The sequence below is a fragment of the Sapajus apella genome, unplaced genomic scaffold, assembly GCF_009761245.1.
Source record: "Sapajus apella isolate SASKATOON/1434 unplaced genomic scaffold, GSC_monkey_1.0 scaffold12, whole genome shotgun sequence".
In the NCBI taxonomy this organism is placed as follows: domain Eukaryota; kingdom Metazoa; phylum Chordata; class Mammalia; order Primates; family Cebidae; genus Sapajus; species Sapajus apella.
Genome location: NW_022436952.1, coordinates 6870749 through 6895644, shown reverse-complemented (window position 1 = coordinate 6895644; position 24896 = coordinate 6870749).

Sequence of the window (24896 nt, the reverse complement as noted above, 5' to 3'; positions counted from 1 at the left end):
ACCATTTGGCGTCTTCCATTGTCACCTACTCTGCATTTACTCTCAGGTCTCCCTGAGCTCCTCCATCCATGCACCCTCCTCCTCCTTCACATTCGGGGAGCCCTTCATAATTTATGTCGTGCTTTCACATATGCTATCTGTGATGGTCCCAGTAATCCTGTGAGCTAGTTGTTCTTATTTCAGTTCAACAGTACCTTACTGAGTACCTACTAAGTGCCAGGAACCAAGCTGTAGAGTTCATTTGCCTGTTCTACCCTAGCATGAGTACACAATCCCTCTCCAATCTTTGGGGCTCAGCCAGTTGTGGTGGCTCATGCCTGTAATCCCAGCACTTTGGGAGGCTGAAGTGGGCAGATCCCCTGAGGTCAGGAGTTTGAGACCAGCCTGAACAACATGGTGAAACCCCGTCTCTACTAAAAATACAAAAATTAGCCGAGCGTGTTGATGGGTGCCTGTAATCCCAGCTACCCAGGAGGCTGAGGCAGGAGAATTGCTTGAACCCAGGAGGCGGAGGTTGCAGTGGGCCAAGATCATGCCACTACACTCCAGCCTGGGCTACAGAGCAAGACTCCATCTCAAAAAATAAAAATAAAATAAATAAAATAAAATCTCTGGGGCTCATATACAGACTCACTCAAACATGCAGGACTGGAGGCCCACATATCCGTACTGAATATATTTAAAATATGTAAACCAAGTTAACAAGCTGCTAAATAAGAACTGTCTTCTGAGCTTGGTGTGGTGACTCATGTCTATAATCCCAGCACTTTGAGAGGCCGAGACGGGATGATTGCTTGAGCCCAGGAGTTCAAGACCAGCCTGGGCACCATAGTGAGACCCCATCTCTGTTCAATAAATAAATAAATAAGAACGGTGTTCTGTCCTGCGTTGACAGGTATGGCCAGAGTCAAATTTACACTTTCGGATAACTACATCTATCCCCTTTCTCTTTACACTCAATTCTATCCTAACTTTGAGGGGTCTCACAGGCACGTGTGCAGACATTTTAGTTTGCACAACCAGCCTCTATCCATACCTGCTGCAAACAGCTGCTCTTTGGTTATATCTTGGGCTTAAGAGTGCATATGGCAGCAGTAACCCTCACCCCCCACCCATCCAGAATGTAGACCTATTAAAGAGACCTGCACAGGTTTTGGGCCACTTGGGCAGCAAACTCCAGTGTCCCAGGTACCTGGGACATGGTCTAGAGTTGGGAGGTGCTCAGAGGGTGAGGGGCCCTTCATTTTGCTTCACAGGCCTACCTAATTGGCAAGGGCTATCTAGAAGAAGGGTGAAGCAAGGCCCTCCAAAGGGTGGGTCCTCCTGCCTGGTTCTAAGATGAGCCCTGGAGTTTAGAAGTGTTCAGTTTTCAGAGAGATAATATGCTGCACTCACTGCACATTATTAATTTCCCCAGTGGGGTCTGGGGAGAGCTTAAGCAAATATGTTAGCACTTCTGCAACAAAATACGTTAATATTCATTCTAAGTGAATGAAATAAAGACTATAAATAGTCTTTATAGATGCCTCTATAAATTTCTCATGTCATTTCAAGTCAGATTTTGCTGCCACATGAGTCTGTGCCAAACTGGCCTCATGTCTGTAATTCTAACACTTTGGGTGGGTAAGGCAGGAGGACTGCTTGAGCCTGGGAGTTCAAGACCAGCCTGGGCAACATAGCAAGACCCCGTCTCTACAAAAAGTAAGAAAATCAGCTGGGCACAGTGGCACACACCTGTAGCCCTAGCTGCTTGGGTGTCTTAGGTTGGAGAATCCGTCGAGCCTAGGAGGTTGAGGCTGCAGTGAGCTGTGATCATGCCACTGAACTCCAGCCTGGGTGACAGAGAAAGGCCCTGCCTCAAAAACACCACCACCACCACCATCACCACCACCAACACACACACACAACCTTTCGATTTTCAGAGGTTTTGAGGTTTCAGAACTTGGAGAGAAGGAGTTGTGGAACTATAATGGAGTTGTAACATAGTCACTGCTATTCAATTGATGACACATTTCTAGCCTTTCTTTCAACTAAGTGTAGCCATGTGGCTAAGCTCTCAGCAAGAGAATCTGAGCAGCAGTGATGAGGGCTGCTTTGGGTCTGAGCTTTCAGGCACCAGGCATATATTTTCCCACAGTCTCTTCCCTCTTCCTCCAACGTGGAAGGCAGATGTACCTGCTATCCAGCTTCTGTCAAGCAGATGAGGACAGGGTCCTTATATGTGTGAAACAACAGGCTGGAAGGAACTAGAGTCCTCAGATGGCCATGTGGGGCAAGAGCCTTACCAATCTGTACTGCTCAGCTATGGGGAGGAAAATGAACTTCTGTCCTTCCTTAAGTCACTGTAATTTCTTATTCTTTTTCTTTTTCTTTTTTTTTGGAGATGGAGTCTCACTCTGTTGCTCAGACTGGAGTGCAGTGGTGTGATCTCAGCTGACTGCAACCTCTGCCTCTCAGGTTCAAGCAATTCTCTGCCTCAGCCTCCAGAGTAACTGGGAATACAGGCATCTGCCACCAAGCCTGGGTAATTTTTGTATTTTTAGTAGAGACAGGGTTTCACCATCTTGGCTAGGTTGGTCTCGAACTCCTGACCTCGTGATCCACCTGCCTCAGCCTCCCAAAGTTCTGGAATTATAGGTGTGAGCCACCATGCCGGGCCTGTAATTTTTTTTTCTTTTGTAAAGATGAGGTCTCACTATATTGCCCAGGCTGATCTTGAACTCCTGGGCTCAGGTGACACTTCTGCCTTGGCCTCCCAAAGTGCTGGGATTACAGGCGTGAGCCACCACACCCGGCAAGTTGCTGTATTTTTGAGCCTCCAGACCCCTTAGTCTTGAACTAATTAATATAAGAGACAAGTGCTTGGCATATTAAAGATGGAAAAGATACAGTCCTTACCCCCAAGGGATGATAAGCATATTTCAAGTAAGGGAAACCAACTCATATGCATAGAGACTTTCAGTGAAATGCCTGCTGATACGGCCACCATGGAAGAACACAGGCCTACCTGAGGGCTTCAGGGAAAACTTCCTTGCATAGATGGCAGCTTAGCTGGAGTGTGAAGGTTGAAGAGAGGTTGGTCAGGTGAGAAAACGGAAAAGGGTATATTATGGGTTAAATTGTGTCCCCCTCCCACAATAGACATGTTGAAGTCCTAAATCCCAGTACCTCGAAATGTGACCTTATTTAGAAATAGGATCATTGAAAAATGTGGTGGCTCATGCCTGTAATCCCAGCACTTTGGGAGGCTGAGACAGGAAGATCACTTGAGCCCAGGGTTTGAGATCAGCTTCAGCAACATAGTGAGACCCCATCTCCACAAAAAATAAACAAAATTAGCGAGGCGTGGTGGCACACATCTGTGGTCTCAGCTCCTTGGGAGGCTGAGGTGGGAAGATTGCTTAAACCCGGGATGTTGAGGCTGCAGGGAGCTTCAACAGGGCTATAATCCAATACGATTAATGTGCTTTTTTGTTTTTATTTTGGGCTGGAGTGCAGTGTGTAATCACAGCTCACTGCACAAGTGATCTCTGGGGCACAAGTGATCCTTCTGCCTGTCTGCCGAGTAGTTGAGACTAGAGGTGCACTACTAAAGCCTGGCTAATTTTTGCATTTTTGTGGAGAACAGGGCCTTACCATGCTTCCCAGGCTGGTCTTGAACTCGTGGCCTCAATCCTCTTGCCTCGGCCTCCCAAAGTGCTAGGATTACATATGTGAGCCACCATGCCTGGCTGAGTGTCTTTTTAAGAAGAAAGAAATTTAGACACAGAGACAGACACGCAGGGATAATGACATGTGAAAACACAGAGAGACACAGACTCAGGGACGATGGCCACATGAAGATGACCACATGAGTTTGGAGCTGTGCTATACAAGGAATGCCTGGGCCTACCAGGAGCTGAAAGAGGCAAAGACGGAGCCTCCCCTGGAAGTTCTGGAAGGGACATGGTCCTGCCAACCCCTTCATTTCAGACTTCTAGCTTCCAGGACTGTGAGAGGATAAATTTCTGCTGTTTTAAGTCATGCACTTTGTTACTTCAACCCTAGGAAATTAATACAGGGTGTATCAGGCATCAGCAGAGGCAGAGCAGTGAGAAACAAATAACATGGTGAATTCAAAGAGATTAGAGGCAACTCCGTATTTACAGCCATAATGTGCAAGGCAAGGCATGTCCTGCAGTGTTTCTGGAGAGTGGCAAAAACCCACTCACCACATGTATGATATGTAACTTTAAAAAGTAGGAATGAAAAATGCAAAGAAGAATGATCACCAAAATAACTTGGTTCTCTCACGGTGATAAAATTTTAGGCAATGTTTATATTCTTTTTATTCTTTATTAGTTTTAAAAATGATCATGTCTTTTGTTGTTGTTTTCTTTGAGACAGGTCTTATTCGGTCACACAGGCTGGAGTGCTGTGGCAGGATGTCCGCTCCCAGCAGCCTTGACCTCCTGTGACTCAAGCTGTCCTCCCATCTCAGTCTCCCGAGTGGCTAGGACAACAGGTACGTGCCACCATGTCTGGCTATATTTAAAATTTCTTGTAGAAATGAGATCTCACTGTGTTGCCCAGGCTGGCCTCAAGCAATCCTCCTGCCTCAGCCTCCCAAAGTGCTGGGATTATAAGCATGAGCCACCATACTCAGCCGATCATGTACTTTTAATACAATCAGAAAATAATCTATTTCATTCAGAAAAACAAAGGCAGATGGTTGCCAGCAGTGAGGACCGTAGATTAGGGAAGCAGGACTAGAAGCAGAGACACCAGCTAAGAAACTATTGTAGGCCAGGTGCAGTGGTTCACGCCTGTAATTCCAGCACTTTGGGAGGCTGAGGCAGGCAGATTGCTTGAGGTCAGGAGTTCAAGACCAGCTTGGCCAACATGGCGAAATCCCGTCTCTACTAAAAATACAAAAATTACCTGGGCACTCCAGCCTGAGCAACCCCGCCTCCACTAAAAATACCAAAATTAGCTGGGCATTCCAGCCTGGGCAACAGAGCCAAGACACTGTCAAAAAAAGAAGAAAGAAAAGAAAGAAGGAAAGAAAGAAAGAAAAAGAAAGGAAGGAAGGAACTATTGCAATGTTCCAGATCTGTGAGGAGGGCCTGAGCTCAGAAAACAGAAGTAGCAACAAACAAGGAGATATTTAGAAGGTAGAATTAAAGAGACATGGTGATTAGCCAGAAGTATTGGGGTTAGTGATAGAGAAGGAGGATTCCAGAATGATTCTCGGATATCTAGGTGGGGTGACTTGGTAGATGACAGCTGCTTCATGGGGTTAGGAGAACAGGAGAGACTCAGGTTTTCAAGGGAAGATGGTGAAATACCTGCGGAGGTGTCCAAGTAGAAACGTCCTTAGCTGGTAACTCTACATGGTGGGCTGTCCACTCTAGGCTTCCTCTGGTAAATTCTCCTGCCCCTATTCATCTCTGTGATTCTGATGTTGGTTGGCTGTGTTTGTAGGACTCCACTTTTCCTAGCTACCGCTGATTGGTCAAGGATGGATGTTTCAGCCAAAGCTGGGCTTTGTTTGTTTGTTTTTTGAGACAGAATCTCATTGTCATTCAGTCTGGAGTGCAGTGCTGCAATCTCGGATCACTGCAAACTCCGCCTCCCAGGTTCAAGTGATTCTCTTGCCTCAGCCTCCTGAGTAGCTGGGACTACAGGTGCTTGCCACCACACTAGCCAATTTTCATATTTTTTGTAGAGATGGGGTTTTGTCATTTGCCTAGGCTGATCTCAAACTCCTGATCTCAAGTGATCCGCCCACCTTGGCCTTTCAAAGTGCCGGGATCACAGGCATGAGCCACTCCTCCCGACCCTTGTTTTCAAATTTAAAGAACAGTAGAGAAGACAGGACTGGTGTCATAAACCTGGGAGTCACCCCCAAGACAGAATCTACCAAGGGTGAAGGAGAGAGCAGCAGCAGAACTCACAACCACAATGAAAAGAATGTCAGAGAAACTGGAGGAAACCAGGAGAGAGAAGAGAATATGGCCCCACTTAGAGTGGAGGAAACCGGAGCCTGGAGGCGAAGCTAAGCGCGCTGATCCTAGACTCAGATTCGGGCCTTTGCTCTTTGCATGGCACCATTGCCCTTGGATTTTTATTGTACGGCATCTTTTTTCTTTAAATGGACTTCTAGGGAGAGAGTCTGTATAGATAACTTGTTTTCATTTCCCAGTTTCCCCCTCCAAGCCTATGCCTGCTTTTGAACTGAAGCCTGCCCCTACTCTGCCCTCCCAATGTTGTCCTGTGGGTTCACGCATCTGTCTAGGATTTGATATTTTAGGCCTGTGTGCTTGATTAACACCAAGAGCAACAAGGTCCTCAAAAATGCGTTGGACAAAAACAAATGGATTATCGAAGCAGAGTGAGTGCGGACACAGGACTGAAGGCTGCTGAAGCCACTAGAGCCACACGGGAAAGCACTCAGAGCCACATGCCCGTGACGTTGTCTCAGATCCATCGGCTTCATCATGTTTGTCATTTCCCCACGTCTTATTCTCAATGTCATAGGTCACGAAGATGAGTCATTAAGCTGCTTTACTCAATTTATCTTGTGAACATGCTGATAAAAAGCCTGTTATTGAATCTCCATGATTTAGAGGGTTGTAGGAGTTTCAGGAGATCCAATAAAACCCTTTAATTAAACTCAGCAATGGTCATGAGAACTAGTAATTAGTTTCAATTGCCTGGTAATTGCATGATTGGTATGAAAAATGACTCTGTGTTAGAATCTATCTTAGGATGAAGGAGGAGGTATACACATTTATACATTTCTTCATATTTGTTGTGCATCTACTACGAATCAGGAATTATGTGAGCAACAGACTCAAGACACATGAGACTCCTACCCTTCTGGAGCTTGTATTCTTGTGGGCTATTTTTACTTCATACCCCACTGAGGATTTTCTAACAATTAAAAAATGCCTTCCCCTCCTTCCCCTGTTAGAAGAAGGGCAAGCATACCCACCAGGATCCAGGCCAAACCGGAAGAAGAGAATAATATAATTTCCACATGTAAATTCTCACTACAGCCCTGCAAAGCAGGTTAACATGGTAGAAATCGACAGACCTGGGTTCAGAGGCGGTCTCAGCTGCTTCCTGATGCTTGTTCATCTCTTAGGGCCACAATTTCCTCCTCTTAAACCCTGGAGATGACAACACACATAGTATATGACATATAAATCCTTGGCATGTGGCACCACAGCCATTCCTATTGCCATTAGCTCGTTTTTGAAGATGAGAAACTTGACGATGTATCCAGATCCATCTCACAAGCAAGGACACACAAAGACTCAAAATAAAAGGTTGGAGGAAGACTCACCAATCAACTGGAGGGACCACAAAAAAAAAAAAAAAAAAAAAAAAAGGAGTTGTAACTTTCGTCTCTGACAAAATAGACTTTAATAGTAACAAAGACTAAAAGAAACAAAGAAGGACATTACATAATGGTAAAAGGATCAATGTAACAACAGGAGTCAATGATCATAAATATATATGCACCCAATATAGGAGCACCCAGATACATAAGACAAGTTCTTAATGACTTATAAAGAGAATTGGACTCCCACACAATAATAGTGGGAGACTTTGACACCACATTGTTAAAATTCAACGGATCAATGAGATAGAAAATTAACAGGGACATTTATGATTTGAACTGACCTGGAACAAGTAAACTCAGTGAATATTTATAGAATTCTTCACCCCAGGTCCACAGAACATACATTTTTTTTCAGTATCACATTACACCTATTTTGAAAGTGACCACATAAATGGAAGTAAATCACTCTTCAGCATTTGCATTAGCATTTCACAGATTTAAATGAAATATTGGTTGGCTGTTTGTTAGTTATTTTCTTCCCTTATTCCTTCCTGTCTCCTCTGTTAAGTATAATTATTGGCATAAAAGAGGTTTTTAATGCCTATTTTTAGATTGCATTCCAGCCTGGGCAATAGAGCAAGATTCCTGTTCTCTCCCCCCCAATCCCCTTCCCCTTTTTTTCCTTGGCGGCCCCCCCCCCCCCCCCCCCCCCCCCCCCCCTTCCCCCCCCCCCCATTTAATGAAAAATGAAAAAAAATTAAAAAAAAAAATAAAGAAATCCTTGGCACGTGGCACCACAGCCATTCCTATTGCCATTAGCTCGTTTTTGAAGATGAGAAACTTGACGCAGTGAGGGAAAGTGGCTTGCCTAAGACCACACGGCTGGTAATTGACAGAGCTGGAACTTGCATTCAAATCTTCCGACTCCGTGCCGTGTCCTCTTCTAATTTTTGGCACCACTGCCTGGTATGAGGCTGGGAAGTAATTATCCATGTGTCCAGGGATCTATGCTTCCGGAGAGGTGCAGGCCTGGTGACTTAGGAAAGACCGCATGGGTGTAGTGGTCGGGGCGTGGGAAGAAGATGAGGAGTCTCGGTAGGCTAGAACCCAATTAATGGCCAGGGCAACAGATTCAGCCTCGGCCGCTGCCTGTTCACCTGCGGCCAAACACTGACCCCTGCCGGCCGTCCGAGGGAGGGCGGCGCCCGGCCCAGCTCCGGGGGTGCTGGGGGGCGCCCGCGGCTGGAACCGGCGGGTGGACGCTCATCGCGCAGACGGGAGCCGGGGGGTCTGGGGGGCACAGCGCTCCCCTCTCCTGGAACCTCGAGATCTGGGTGGCCGAGCGTCGCATCGCACCCCCTCGCTCACTCGGCTTTTGACAAGAAAAGGGACCTAGCTGAGGATTTTCCTTCCCCCGGGCCCCCACCCCGAGCATCTTCGGGTCTCTCTTCACCGCGCATCACCCCCCAAACGTGTTTGGGGGCTCGGGGCCTGCCCTTGCTGCCCCGTTTAGGGTCCCGGCCACCTGGAGCAGGCGGGGCCGTCTCTAGGGCTGGATTCAAGCCTCCTGTGGGCAGATGGACTGACTCTAGACCGAAGGCCACTTGCTGGGGCTGAGGAGATGCTCTAGCAGTGACACCAAATACAGCTGCTTCTTGCCTCTGCTGACTTCTCCCACCCAGACAGGTCCAGAGGGGTTGTCCCTGCAGAAGGAGCTCACTAAGGACTCTTTACCCCTTCCTTCCTTGTTCAGAACTGCTTTAAAGAGAGAGAGAGGAAGGTAGGGAGGGAGAGAGAGAGAGAAATGCAGTATTCTCAGTTTTTTGGGCCCTACGTGGCTTAGCACCCTCCATTGCCCTCTGCAGAATGAAGTCAGCTAACCATTTCTGACAACCGAAGTAAACAGAACATTTCTTCATATGACCATGTGCATTTCTTAACATAAGATAAACTCGGAGGAGCAGCCTGCTGGAGACCTTGTTTGCAATTGGACAGCCGGAGAACAAACAAGCCAGAAATATGACATGTGGCCCTTATAGTAACACAAAGTTGGTAAAGCAAAAGAGAATGAGCCCAATAGCAATCTGGAGGAGAGAGCTAGCGAGAGAGAGAGTGTGTGTGAGTGTGTGTGTGTGTGTGTGTGTGTGTGTGTGTGTGTGATGTGGGGGAGTTCTCTAGCAACTCATGCAGGCTCGGCATTTTATTCTTTGAGATAAAAACATGGCAGACAGGCTTGTTTGCAATTCAAATATATTGATTCGGGGGCAAGATTTTTAAAAAATTTCAATAATATTTAGAAAGTAACAACATGCTTTCGAGAGAAAGGATTGATGTCACGTGCTTTATCTTATTCTCTCAAATCAAGAATCTCCATTTGCAGTGGAAGGGATCTGACTCTTAAGTTTCCTGTGAAAAGGGAGGAAGGGAGGGAGGGAGGAAGGAAGGAAGGAAAAAGGGTAGGGAGGGTGAGTTGGCTGAGCTGCCCACCACTCAGGGTGAGAAGCCTGTAGCCAGTTGCCTGCAGAGTGAAGGTAGTTGAGCCTGACAGGAGTAGGCAATGCTCACAGTTACAACACATAAAGAACTTTCTAGTGCATTATTGGGCCATCTGGCCCTCTGAGGTGGGCCTGGATGTTAGTGCTATTCTCATTTTCAGATTAGAAAGAGGGAACTTGAGGTCGGGCTCACATCTGTAATCCCAACACTTTGGGAGGCCGAGGCAGGTGGATAACCTGAGACCAGGAGTTCAAGATCAGCCTGGTCAACATCGCAAAACCCGTCTTTAGAAAGAACACAAAAATTAGCCGGGCATGGTGACACACACCTGTGATCCCAGCTACTTGGGAGACTGAGCATAAGAATCACTTGAACACGGGAGGTGGAGGTTGCAGTAAGCTGAGATAACACCACTGCACTCCAGTTTGGGTGACAGAGGAAGACCCTGATGAAGGAAGAAAGGAAGGAAAGAGGGAGGGAGGGAGGGAGGGGAGAACTTGAAGCTCTGAAAGGCAAAGAGATTAGCTTGATAGAAAGATGGGATCAGAATGCTGGTTTTTGACCCTTTCTAGACTAGTATATTATTATTTATGCCTTCTTTTTCTTTTTTAAATTTTGACAGATGGGGTCTCAATTTGTCACCATGTTGGCCAGGCTGGTCTCAAACTCCTGACCTCATGTGATCCACTCACCTCAGCCTCCCAAAGTGTTGGGATTACAGGTGTGAGCTACTGCACCCAGCTACACCTTTTTTTTTTTTTTTGAGACAGAATCTTGCTGTATTGCCCAGGCTGGAGTGCAATGGCATGATCATAGCTCACTGCATGATCTGGAAAGTATCTTGTATCCAGAAGATAGAAGAGCTGTTTTTCTGTTGTTGAGACAGGGTCTTGCTCTGTCATCCAGCCTAAAGTGCAGTGGCATGATCATAGCTCACTGCAGCCTCTCCTCCTGGGCTCAAGCAAGTCCTACACTCAACCAGTCCTCCCACCTCAGCCTCCCCGGTAGCTGGGATCATAGGCATGCACCACCACACTCAGCTAATTTTTTATATTTTGTAGAGATGGGATCTCACTATGTTGCTTAGGCTGGTCTCAAATTCCTGGGTTCAAGAGATCCCTCCCACATTGGCATCCCTAAGTACTGGGTTTATAGGTGTGAGTCACTGCTCCTGGTCTCATGTACAAGTATATATAATGTTCTCAATCCTGTAGGGTATATACCGACCAGTGGAATTGCTAGGTCTTACGGTAACTCTATGCTGAACTCTTTGAGGACCTGCCAAACCATTTTTCACAGACGCTGCACCTTCTTTATATTCCTACTATAATTTATGAGGGTTCAAATTTGTCTACATCCTTGCTAATACTTGTTATTGTCTTTTTTGTTATAGCCACGCTAGTGGATTTGAAACTTTTGATTTTCCCTAATGGGTAATGATGGATGCTGAGTATCTTTTTTTTTTTTAGAGATGGAGTTTCACTCCTGTTGCCCAGGCTGTAGTGCAGTGGGGCAATCTTGCTTCACTGCAACCTCCACCTCCCAGGTTGAAGCAGTTCTCCTGCCTCGGCCTCCTGAGTAGCTGGGATTATAGGTGCATGCCATCACGCCTAGCTATTTTTGTATTCTTAGTAGAGACAGGGGTTCACCATATTGGCAAGGAAGGTTTTGAACTCCTGACCTCAGATGATCCACTTGCTTCGGCCTCCCAAAGTGCTGAGATTACAGGCAAGAGCTACCGCACCCAGCCAATGCTGAGTATCTTTTCATGTCCTTCTTGGCGTTTGTAAATATTCTTTGGAGAAATGCTTATTCCAGCCATTTGCCCAAAATTAAGTTGGGTTGTCTTTTTATTATTAAATTATAAGAGCTCTTATAGGCTGGATGAGTTGGTTCACTCTACTCCCGGCACTTTGGGTGGCAGAGGCAGAAGGATTGCATAAGCCCAGGAGTTCAAGACTAACCTGGGCAACATAGTGAAACCTTGTCTATACAATAGAAATTTAAAAAGTTATCCAGGCATGGTGGTGCACACCTACAGTTCCAGCTACTCGGGAGACTGAGGTGGGAGGATTGCTTGAGCCCAGGAGGTGGAGGCTGCAGTGAGCTATGATCATGCCACTGCACTTTAGGCTGGATGACAGAGCAAGACCCTGTCTCAACAACAACAGAAAAACAACTCTTCTATCTTCTGGATACAAGATCCTTTCCAGATCTATGATTTGCAAATATTTTCTCCCATTCTGTGGTTTATCTTTTGATAGGGCCTTGACCCTCAAATTTTTAATTTTGATGAAGTCTAATTTATCTATTTTTTCTTCAGCTGATTGTGCTTTTGGTGCTGTATGTAAAAAAAAAAATTGCGCCGGGCGCGGTGGCTCACGCCTGTAATCCCAGCACTTTGGGAGGCCGAGGCGGGTGGATCACAAGGTCAAGAGATCGAGACCATCCTGGTCAACACGGTGAAACCCCGTCTCTACTAAAAATACAAAAAATTAGCTGGGCATGGTGGCGCGTGCCTGTAGTCCCAGCTACTCAGGAGGCTGAGGCAGGAGAATTGCCTGAACCCAGGAGGCGGAGGTTGCGGTGAGCCGAGATCACGCCATTGCACTCCAGCCTGGGTAACAAGAATGAAAACCTCTCTCTTACAAAAAAAAAAAAAAAAAAAAAAATTGCTTAATCCAAGGTCACAGAGGTTTACACCTGTTTTTTTCTAAGAGTTTTACAGTTTTAGTTCTTATCTTTACATCTTTGATTCATTTTGAGTTAATTTTCTAGATGATAAAAATTCATTCTTTTGTATGTGCACATCCAGGTGTCCCAGCACTATTTGTGGGGAAAAAAGTTCTTTCCTCGTTTATTTGTCTTGATACCTTGACCACAAACATACAGTTTTATTTCTGGACTCTCTATTCTGTTCCACTGATGTCCGTGTCCATCCTTATGCCAGTACCACATTGTTCTCATTGCCATAGGTTTTGAAATTGGAAAGTGTAAGTTCTCCAACTTTTTTTTTGTTTTTGAGACAAGGTCTTGCTCTGCTGCCCTGGCTGGAGTGCAGTGGCACTATCTAGTTCACTGCAGCCTCAACCTCCCTGGGCTCAGGTGATCCTCCCACCTCAGCTTCCTGAGTGGCTAGGACCACAGGTGAGCACCACCCACCTGGCTAATTTTTGTATTTTTTGTAGAGACAGGGTTTGACCATGTTGCCTAGGCTGGTCTTGAATTCCCGAGCTCAAGCAATCCGCATGCCTTGGCCTCCTAAAATGTTGTGAATACAGGCATAAGCCACCACACTGGGCCAAGTTCTCCAACTTTATTCTTTTTCAAAATTGTTGTCGCTAGATAATATCAGCTTTAACATTAACCTTTTTTTTCATTCCAGGTGATGAGTACATGGCTGTTTGTTATATCATTCTCTTCACTTTTCAGTACTAACAATGTACTAATAGAAAAGATGACAGCTAGGTGCATAGCAATTAAATGACTTAAGTCAGCTAATAAATGTAAAACACAGAAAACTATCTGTCCCTCTCTATACTGTTAGTTGCTGTTGTTGTTATTCTTTTAAGTGAAAAATTTAAAAAATTATGTTTTGCAGCTGGACTATCCAGGTTCAAATACTGGTCCTGTCACTTCCTAGTGGTGTGATCTTGGGCCAGTTATCAAACCTTGCCAAGTTCTAATCTGTAGAATGTGGATAATAATCTTAGTCTCAGAGCGTTGTTGTGGGGATTAAACGAGATAGACACAATTAAATCAGATAATGGAGATCACAGGAGATGCTCAAACCCAGTAGGTGCTAAACTATTATTTGCCTTCCTACAAGTCTGCAGGGAGCGATCAACTTCTTGAAAAGCCTAGAAATCATTCCACAGGAAGGACATGAAAGAAATGGAGCATGAAGCTGTTTTCAAATATCCAAAAGCCAGATGTGGAAGATCTTTTCTGTGTATTCCGGAGAGTGCCAGGGCTCCTGAATTTCAGGAAGCCTTTCCAGCCCATCCTCCCCAGCCCCTATTCCTCTGGGAGCGCACTTAATGCGCCACGGTCATCGTGCCAGCGCTTGCCAATTTGTAATCATAACTATTTAGGTCTCAGACACTCCCATTCCATAAATATTTACAGGGCGCTTACTGTCTACCAGACACTGTGTGTTCTACACTGGGGCTCATGGATGAGTGAGACGCTGCCCGCATCCTCCAAGTCACAGTCCAGCAGAACGCCAATTGGTCAAAGTTTGAAGGAGCCACATTTCTGCTCCATATAGCCGCTTCCAGTCTCCTCCTACTTCCGTAAAAGCCTTTAGTTTCAGAACCAAGGCAGCAGCTACTTCTCCACAGTAAATTACCAGACCCAAAGAGAAAGTTTCAGGACAGGCAGTCCAAGCGCTTCTTGGCAGAGGTTCTGGGCCTGGAAACACGCGGCTTTCTGAGCGAGGAGCACCCTCTAGTGACTGTCCACGGTAAGGCGGGTCCAACGTAAAAGCTTTCAAAGATCACTATTTATTGTGAAGAATTTCTTCTCCTTAGTTGAGTGCTACATTTGGCTAAGCTGCTTTCAGGTCTCCGCTGTAAGACAACAACATTGACAGTTTAAAAAATAATAAATAACATAGTTGCCAACATCTTTTGAGCACTTACTATGTACCAGTACTATGTGTTGATTCTCTTATATGGCTTACCCAGGAGGCAGGAACTATCATGATGATGATGTCCCACGTATAGACGAAGAAACAGAGGCAGGTCCTCTTAAGTGGTCAGACTCCATAACCATGCTTTTAATTTTTTGGTTTACTGTTAAAGAGAAGCAACCATCATGGGCAATATCAAGATAGTTCTAGTCAAATTTCTCCTGGTTATTTGGGAGAATTATAATTTAGCTAAATCCAGCAGATTTATATCAAAATATCAAGTATGGAATGATGATGAGCCTTTCTCATGTTCATACTGAAGGGAAGAGCAAGAAAAAATCTAGACTAGGTTTTTCAAACTGTGTGTTGTAACTAATTGAAGAGTTGGGTAAACAATTTAGTGGATATTTACTAGCACTTTAGAAATTGAAATAGTCAGGTGAGGTGGCTCATACCTGCAATCCCAGGACTTTGGGAGGAGGCCAAGGTGGGGAGATTACTTGAACTCAGGAGTTCAAGACCAGCCTGGGCAACATGGTAAAACCCCATCTCTACAAATAAATAAATAAAAATTAGCCAGGCATGGTGGCATGTGCCTGTAGTCCCAGCTACTTGGAAGGCTGAGGTGGAAGGACTGCTTGAGTCCAGGAAGTCGAGGCTTCAGTAAGCCATGTTTGCACCACTGCACTGCAGCCTGGGTGACAGAGAAAGATCCTGTCTCAAAAAAAGAGAGAACGAAAGAAGAAAAAAAAAGAAAGAAAGAAAGAGAGAGAGAGAGGGAGGGAGGGAGGGAGGGAAATACAGCTGTGCCGTTTAACAAGAGGGAAATGTTCTGAGAAATGCACTGCTAGGCGACTTCATCATTGCGTTAACATCAGAGTATACTTACACATACCTAGATGGTATAACCCACTACACACCTAAGTTATATGGTGTAGCCTGTTGCTCTTAGGTTACAAATTCCCACAGCATGTTGTGTACTGTATACTGAATGCTGCAGGCAACTGTAACACAGTGGTATGTGTTTGTGTATCTAAATATATAAATGGTAAAGTAAAAATATGATATTATAATCTTTTTTTTTTTTTGAGATGAAGTTTTGCTCTTGTTGCCCAGGCTGGAGTGCAATGGCAGGGTCTTGGCTCACTGCAACCTCCGCCTCCCAGGTTCAAGTGATTCTCCTGCCTCAGCCTCCCGAGTAGCTGGGATGACAGGGGCATGCCACCCCCACAATCCACTAATTTTTGTATTTTTAGTAGAAATGGGGCTTCTCCATGTTGGCCAGGCTGGTCTCAAACTCCCGACCTCAGGTGAGTGCCACCTACAGGCATGAGCCACCGAGCCCAGCATGGTATTATCATCTTATAGGATGACTGCCGTATATGTGGTTCATTGCTGACCCAAACGCTGTTATGTATTACATGACGGATGACAAATCAGGACTATTCTAGCATACATAACGAAGCAGTACATATTCTCCCTCCCCACCCACCTCCTCTCTCTCTCCACACACACATGATACATGATATATATTTAAGTCACTTATATCTTCTATCCAGAAACCTTCACGGTTCCACCTACTCCTATCCTGAGGTTACCGATTGCCTTAGGCAGCTCGAGCTGCCATAGCAAAAGACTGGGCAACTGAAACAACAAACACTTATTCAGAGTTTGAGAGGCTGAGAAGCACCAGATTAAGGCACTGGCAGATTCGGTGTCTGGTGAGGGCCTGCTTCCAGGGTCGTAGATGGTCATCTTCTCAGCATCCTTACATGGCAGATGGGTGAGGGAGCTCTCCGGAGTCTTGTTTATAAAGGGCTCTAATCCCATTCATGAAGGCTCATGACCTAATTACCTCTCAAAGCCCTCACCTCCAAATACCATCACATTGGAGATTCGACTTCAACATATAAATTTTGGAGACAGATAAACGTTCAGCCCACAGCAGTGAAGCACTATATCAGTTGCATCTTCTCTTTCAGCCAGGGCAAGACCAGCCTTCCCAGCCAGCACAGTGCTGTGGATGTGTGGATGCCTTGCTGATTGGGTTGGGGGTATCCTGTCCTGTCATTCTCCTCTGCCCCAGCACATAGCAGCTCCCCAGTTGCCCCACTGATCCACCATCATTTCTCCACAATTCTATATGTGCTAGCTCTCCACACATGTGAGCCTCTACTTATCCTTTAATATCCATGTGACCAGGTGAACTTATCACGAGGAATGTAAAATATTCATAAAATGCTGCAAAAAGTGAGCATGTGTGATTATGTGCTTTTGTCTGCAGTGAGGGTCCATAGCTTAGGTAAGATTCTCATAGCAGTTTGTGAGCCCCCAAATATTAAGAATTAACCACTACATTTGTCTGGAAGCCCCACAGGGCCAGGATCTATCTCTCTTATTCATCTGTTATTTCTCTGTCCTGTGTTTCTAGCTGACAAATACATAGTAGACACTCGAATACAGCCAGTCCCTAGACACTGCCTGCTTCTGCCATCACCACCTTTACTCAAGCCACAATCAGTCCACGTTGGCTACAACAGCAGCTTCCTAAATGGTCTCTGTTTCTGCCTTTGCCTCATAGAAGCCATTATTCACACAGCAATTAGATCTTTAAAATCAGATCAGGCCACCCTCTTGCTTAAAAGCTTTCAGTGACCTCCCACTACACTTGGAATAAAATCAGGACTTCTCACTCTGGTGTCCCAGGCCCTGCATCATCTGGCTTCTACCTGGCTCTCCAATCCCATCCTACCTGCTCTCCTCTCTCCTTCTGTTCTGGCAGCATCTAGCCTGCTTCCTATTCCTCCAATGTCCCGAGCTCTTTCTTCCCTGGCTTGGTAAAAGCTTATTGGGAAAATCTCCTTCCAGAGACTAAATCACTTTCAAACCAATTAAATATACACTTAAGTAGGTGAAGCCTGTAAATTTTAAATATAAAGCTAGATACATCTAGGCAGGGCACGGTGGCTCACGCCTGTAATCCCAGCACTTTTGGAGGCCAAGACAGGTGGATTACTTACAGTCAGAAGTTCAAAACCAGCCTGGCCAACATGGTGAAACCCCATCTTTACTAAAAATACAAAAATTTGAAGGCAGCAAATCACACTGCCATGTGTGTACCTATGCAACAATCTTGCATGTTCTTCACATGTACCCCAAAACCTAAAATGCAATAAAAATAAAATAAAATAATTGTATGGTGGTGTTGGTCTGTAATCCTAGTTACTTGGGAGGCTGAGGCAGGAGAATCGCTTGAACCCAGGAGGCAGAGGTTGCGGTGGGCCAAGATCGTGTCACTGCACTCTAGCCTGGGCAACAAGAGCTAGACTATGTGTCAAATAATAATAATAATAAAGCTAGATACATTTAGAAGTTTGAATTATAGGGCCATTTCAGCACTTCATTTGAAATGTTAAGTACATGGTTGGATTTTAGCCATGTATTTTATTTTATTTTATTTATTTATATTTTTTTGAGACAGAGTCTCACTCTGCTGCCCAGGCTAGAGTGCAGTGGCTCAATGCAACCTCCACTGCCTAGGTTCAAGTGATTCTTGTGCCTCAGCTTCTGGAGTAGCTGGGACTACGGTATGCATCACTGTGCCCGGCTCATTTTTTGTATTTTTAGTAGAGACGGGGTTTTACCATGTTGCCCAGACTGGTCTAGAACTCCTGGCCTCAAGCAGTCCACCTGCCTCAGTCTCCCAAAGTGCTAGGATTACAGGTGTGAGCCACCGCGCCCGGCCTAGCCATGTATTTTGAAGGGATCACTGTGGGGCTTCCACTTCTGCACACAAAGGATAAACTGTTGTAGAGTTGGCTTCCCCCACCACACACACACACAGCTAGTAAACCAAATAAAATTTATGCAACAGCTGTTTTTGCACATTGGACAGCAGGTAATGCAAGACTAATATCTCTGAGAAAAGCAAAATAAGTCCAGCCTCACCAGAGCCCCAGCTGACTGCCTGGAGACAGTGAAGAGAGTGCTACATGGAGCGCCCAACCAGAGCCCAGGGGTCTCGCTGAGCTTAGGAGACAGGGTTTAGAGTTCAACAATGTGAAGGCAGCTAGAATTTGTGCGAGAGAGTGCTGGAGAAGCAAGAGCTGCATGGAGAGAGAGAGAAAGCAACAAAGCCTCACAGACCATCAGAGACATCCTCCAGTCTTTGGGGACTGATCTACACAGGAGGAGGGGCGAAATTCCAGAAGGTTGGAAAAAGGAAAACCAGAAAGCAGAGCGAACAAGTGTTGGAGTCCACACAGGGCTGGGCATAGTTTGTGTTTCCATCAACCAGAGCGAAGAGACCTCATAACACACAGGTGTTGGGCCGAGTCTTCAGAAGGATACTTATTCTAACAAAGCTTAATAGCAAGATTTAAAAGAAGAGAACAAATCACAAGTAACTTAATTATATGCCAGGATGAAGTTCAGCACTCTGTTTGTGTGTGTGTGTTTTGTTTTGTTTCATTTTAAGAATCTCACTCTGTCACCCAGGCTGGAGTACTGTGGCATGATCTCAGCTCACTGCAACCTCTGCTTCCCAAGTATCTGGGACCACAGACATGCGCCACCATGCCCAGCTAATTTTTGTATTTTTCTCCAGCACTCTTTAAAAGGATACAGCAGTATCTTGCACCCAACAACCCAAAATACACAATATTCAGCATCCTATAAAAATTGCCAGGTAGTCAAATAAATAGGAAAAAATTACCCATAACCAGCAGATGAATGAATCAATAGAAACAGACCCCCAAATTCAGATATCATAAAATTAGTAGGCAAGGACCTTAAATAGCCATTATAAATATCATAAAGCATGGCCAAATATATAAAGGAACACATAATATGATGAAGAGAGAAAAGAAATATATTTTAAAAAGACCCAAAATGGAACTTCAAGAGATGAAAAGTATATGATGTAAAAATGAAAGATGCACTAGACGGAATGAACAGCGTATTATACACTGCAGAAGCCCTGTATTAGAAAAGATTGGTGAACTTGAAAACACAGCAATGAAAACTATTGAAAATAAAGCACAAAAAAAATCCACAAAACTAGCAGAACACCAATGATTTATAAGATCAAAACCAAGACATATCATAATAAAATTATTAAAAATCTGGGCTGGGCGCATGGCTCACGCCTGTAATCCCAGCACTTTGGCAAGCCGAAGTAGGTGGATCACTTGAGAACAGGAATTTGAGACCAGCCTGGCCAACAGCAAAACCTTGTCTCTACTAAAAATACAAAAATTAGTCAGGCGTGGTGGTACATGCCTGTGGTCCCAGCTGCTCAGGAGGCTGAAGCAGGAGAATCGCTTTAACTTGGGAAGTGAAGGTGAGATTGCACCACTGCACTCCAGCCTGGGCAACAGAGTGAGACTCTGTCTAAAAAAAAAAAAAAAAGTAAGTAAAAATAAATAAAATAAGCCAGGTGTGGTGGCTCATGCCTGTAATCCCAGCTCTTTGGGAGGCCAAGGCAGGCCGATTACTTCAGGTCAGGAGTTTGAGACCAGCCTGGCCAACATGGCAAAACCCCATCTCTATTAAAAATATAAAAATTAGGCTGGGTGCAGTGGCTCAGGCCTGTAATCCCAGCACTTTGGGAGGCCAGCCAGGGCGGATCACCTGAGGTTATGAGTTTGAGGCCAACATAGTGAAACCCCTTCTCTACTAAAAACACAAAAATTACCTAGGCATGGTGGCACATGCCTGTAATCCCAGCTACACGGGAGGCTGAGGCTGGAGAATTGCTTGAACCCAGTAGGCAGAAATCGCAGTGAACTGAGATTATACCATTGCACTCCAGCCTGGGTGACAAGAGCAAAACTCTGTCTAAAAAAAAAACCAAAAACAAAAATTTGCCAGGCATAGTGGCACATACCAGCAATCGTAGCTACTCAAGAGACTGAGACAGGAAAATTGCTTGAACTCAGGAGATGGAAGTTGCAGTGAACCGAGATCACACCACTGCACTCCAGCCTGGGCAACAGAGTGAGACTCCATCTCAAAAAAATAAAAATAAAAAATAAACATAAAATAAATAAAGAAAATCTTAGAGTATCTAGAGAAAAATGAACACATTACCTAGAAGAGCAAAGAAGACAAATACAGTGGCCTTCTTGTCATAAACTATGCATATCAGAGCATAATGGAATAACGTCTTTAAAGTACTAAATTAAAAACTATTAAAATTATTTCTGGGCCGGGCGCGGTGGCTCAAGCCTGTAATCCCAGCATTTTGGGAGGCCGAGGCGGGTGGATCATGAGGTCAAGAGATCGAGACCATCCTGGTCAACACGGTGAAACCCCATCTCTACTAAAAATACAAAAAATTAGCTGGGCATGGTGGCACGTGCCTGTAATCCCAGCTACTCAGGAGGCTGAGGCAGGAGAATTGCCTGAACCCAGGAGGCGGAGGTTGCAGTGAGCCGAGATCGCGCCATTGCACTCCAGCCTGGGTAACAAGAGCGAAACTCAGTCCAAAAAAAAAAAAAAAAATTATTTCCATCTTTAAACCATGAACATGAGAGACATATTAGCAACCTGCACCTCATAATGTCATGAACTGAGAAGAGTACAACATCACTTCTGTGGTTTTCATGCCAAAAGTTATGCTTATATTTAGTTATGAGGGACGTCAAACTCAAATGGAGACGAAATTGACCAGTGTGATAAAGTATTTGATTCTATTTTTGATGTTCAACTACTCAGTTTTCAAGCCCCCACACCCACTCCTCCTTTCCCTTTTACCCAATACCTGGGCAAGCCAATAATAAAATCAGAAGCTGGGCATGGTGGCTCAGCCTATAATCCCAGCACTTTGGGAGACCCAGGTGAATGGATCACCTGAGGCCAGGAGTTTGAGGCCAGCCTGGCCAACATGGTGAAACCCTATCTCTACTAAAAATATAAAATTAGCTGGGCATGGTGGTGCGTGCCTGTAATCCCAGCTACTTGGGAGGCTGAGGCACGAGAATTGCTTGAACTTGGGAGGCGGAGGTTGCAGTGAACCGAGATTACACCACTGCACAAAAGAGTGCTGGGCACTCTTTTCAGCCTGGGCAAAAGAGTGAGACTCTGTCTCCAAAATAATAATAATAATAATAATAATAATTAATAATAATGCCAGGGTACTCTCCTCCCTTGCACCAGTAAGGAAATTCAAACCACGAAACCCTGGTCTGCGCATCAGAACCCTCACTCCAGCTTTACTCCCTAACAACTCCCCGGGTCACTTGCCTCTCTTTGTTCACAATGAGAGTTCTGTTCATTTTTAGGTCTGCTTAAGGGCCTACCCTGTTCTGCACAGAAAACCTCATTATATGATTAATAAGCTTTTCCAAACCCCGTGTGTGTGTGTGTGTGTGTGTGTGTGTGTGTGTGTGTGTGATCATCAGTCTTGACATCTAAACCAAATCTGGGGTAGAGATTTGATCCCTTCCCCTGTGGGGCAATCAGAATACAACTGGCACAGAGAACAGCATGCCATAGATGATAGTCACCCACCATCAGGGGTCTCTCTCCTCTCGCTTTGGCTGCCTATTGATTCTGCTGCCTACTGGCGAGCTTACACTTTGAGCTGTGCCAATTTGTTCCACATTTGCTGAGTACTGCTAAATCTCTGTTATAGATGTAACTCACCTAAATTGAAAGCTTCTATAATAGGCATTTTGAGACAGAAGTATAGAATTGAGGATGTCCTTAAAGTAGCCCTAAAATGTGAGCCCTGTCTGGACCTATCTGTGCATCTCAGATTGAATCGTATGTCTTGATTTTGGCATAAACCATGGCTGATCCTAGACTCAAGGGCAAGACACTTATTATTTTGTGACTATTGGTTGTGTGTACCAACCAGGCATTAGCCTATGTTCTATAGGGTACACAGGAAAAAGGCTGATACCCTGTGCAATACAGTGGTTGCTGTATGGGTGGTTGCTCCTGTAAGGAAAAGCAGTCACCAGTGTTAAAGATAAAAACACTCATAGCACTCCATGGCATGAACCCTTATAAAAACTAGACCACAATGCTTTACCCTGTTTCTCTTAAAGGGTCAGGGGACACCATCTTCACCCTGCCACACAACTATAAAACAGACCCAGAAAGAAGCTGGGTTTGATTAAGTGCTGCAGCTTATCAACATATCAAGGGATTCATTCAAATCCAACTCAAGGCTGGATGCCGTGGTTCATGCCTATAATCTTAATGCTTTGGGAGGCTGAGGTGGGAGAATTGCTTGAGCCTAGGAGTTCAAAATCAGCCTGGGAAACATAGTAAGACCTCGTCTACACAAAATATTTAAAAATTAGCCAGGTATGGTGGCATGTACCTGTAGTCCCAGCTACTTGGGGGCTGAGGTGGAAAGATTGCTTGAGGTCAAGGCTGCAGGGAGCCATGATGGTGCCACTGCACTTCAGCCTGGGTGACAAAGTGAGACCCTGTCTTTAAAAAAATTCAGGGGTAGGGTGCAGTAGCTCACTCCTGTACCTGTAATCCCAGCACTTGGGAGGCCAAGGTGGGCAGATTACTTGAGGTCAGCAGTTCAAGACCAGCCTGGCCAACATGGCAAAACCCCATCTCTACCAAAAATACAAAAATTAGCCAGATGTGGTGGTGTGCCCCTGTAGTCCCAGCTGTACTTGGGAAGCCAAGGCATGAAAATCACTTGAACCCAGGAGGCAGAAGTTGGAATGAGCCAAGATCACGCCTCTGCACTCCAGCCTGGGCAGCAGAGTAAGACCCTGTCTCAAAAAAATAAAAATAAAAATAACAAAAAATCCACCAGCCTGGGCAACATGGTAAAATTCCATCTGTACAAAAAATACAAAAAACAGCTGGGTGTGATGTTGAATGCCTACAGTCCCAGATAGTCTGGAGGCTGAGATGGAAGGCTCTCTTGAGCTGATGAGGTTGAGGCTGCAGTAAGCCAACATCACACCATTGTACTCCAACCTGGGAAACAGAGCAAGACCCTGTTAAAAAAAAAATCCAACTTAAGTCCAGGGTCCCTAAATCAAATCAAATAACAATTGCCATGAAAGTGGCCCCTAACCCTGAGGGTACTGATTTGGGACTCTCCAGAAGAATAAACATAAATGTGAGCAGGGAAGAGAGGATCCCTCCCCTTAAAGTACATCCTGTAACTTCCCCCAGACACACACACACACACACACACACACACACACACACACACACGGCCCTTTTATTCAGGAAGAGGAAGCAAAAACCCTAACAGAGGTTCATGATTTAACCCAATTGCAAATCTAAAATTTACTCTGAAAACCACAATAAAAAGATCTTTAAAGGGAGAGGGAGGGTCTCATTGGGTTTTGCACCTGTACAACATAATTTCTGAATTAACTTTAAGCCAGGCGCAGTGGCTCATGCCTATAATCCCAACACTTTGGGAGGCCAAGGTGGGTGGATCACCTGAGGTCAGGAGTTTGAGACCAGCCTGGCCAACATGGTAGAACCCCATTTCTACTTTAAAAAAATACAAAAATTAGCTGGGCATGGTGGCTCACACCTGTAATCCCAGCTACTCAGGAGGCTGAGGCAGAGGAATCACTTGAACCCAGGAGACAGAGGTTGCAGTGAGCCAAGATTGTGCCACTGCAGTGTAGCCTAGACAATAGAGTAAGACTCCATCTCAACAACAACAAAAAAAGAATTACTGATTTGCCTTGGAGAATTGGTTGGTGTATTACGCCATTTTCATGCTGCTGATAAAGATATACCTGAGACTGGAAGGAAAAAGAAGTTTAATGGATTTACAGTTCCATATGGCTGAGGAGGCCATGTGATTGTGAAATCATGGCAGAAGGCAAAAAGGAGCAAGTCACATCTTACATGAATGGCAGCAGGCAAGAGAAAGAGAGCTTGTGCAGGGAAATTCCCATTTTTAAAACCATCAGATCTTGTGAGACTTATTCACTATCATGAGAATAGCATGGGAGAGACCTGCCCCCATGATTCAATTACCTCCCACTGCGTTCCTCCCATGACATGTGGGAGTTATGGGAATTACAATTCAAGATGAGATTTGAGTGGGAACACAGTGAAACCATATCAGCTGGCATGGGGGAAAAAACCCATATATTTAGTGTTGGAAGTATTGTGAGTAAAAAACAGACAAGCTTCTATATTACTAAAATTACTGCCTCCCTCCAATCAGCAACTGGCAAATACCTTGCTATCATATTTGGGTTAATTTGTTCTGTTAAGTTCCAATTTCAGCCAGTTTGTCTTTACCATTGCATGGACACAATATGCTTTTATCCCAGGGGACCCCCAAAAGACCTGCCATTGCACACAATCTTTGCAAGCAAAACCTTAATTGTATCCAACTCTCCCCAGAAACACAGGTATGATGTTAGATTGATGATATCCTCCTCAGAGGAAATTAATTTTTTAAAAAGACAGGGTCTTACTGTG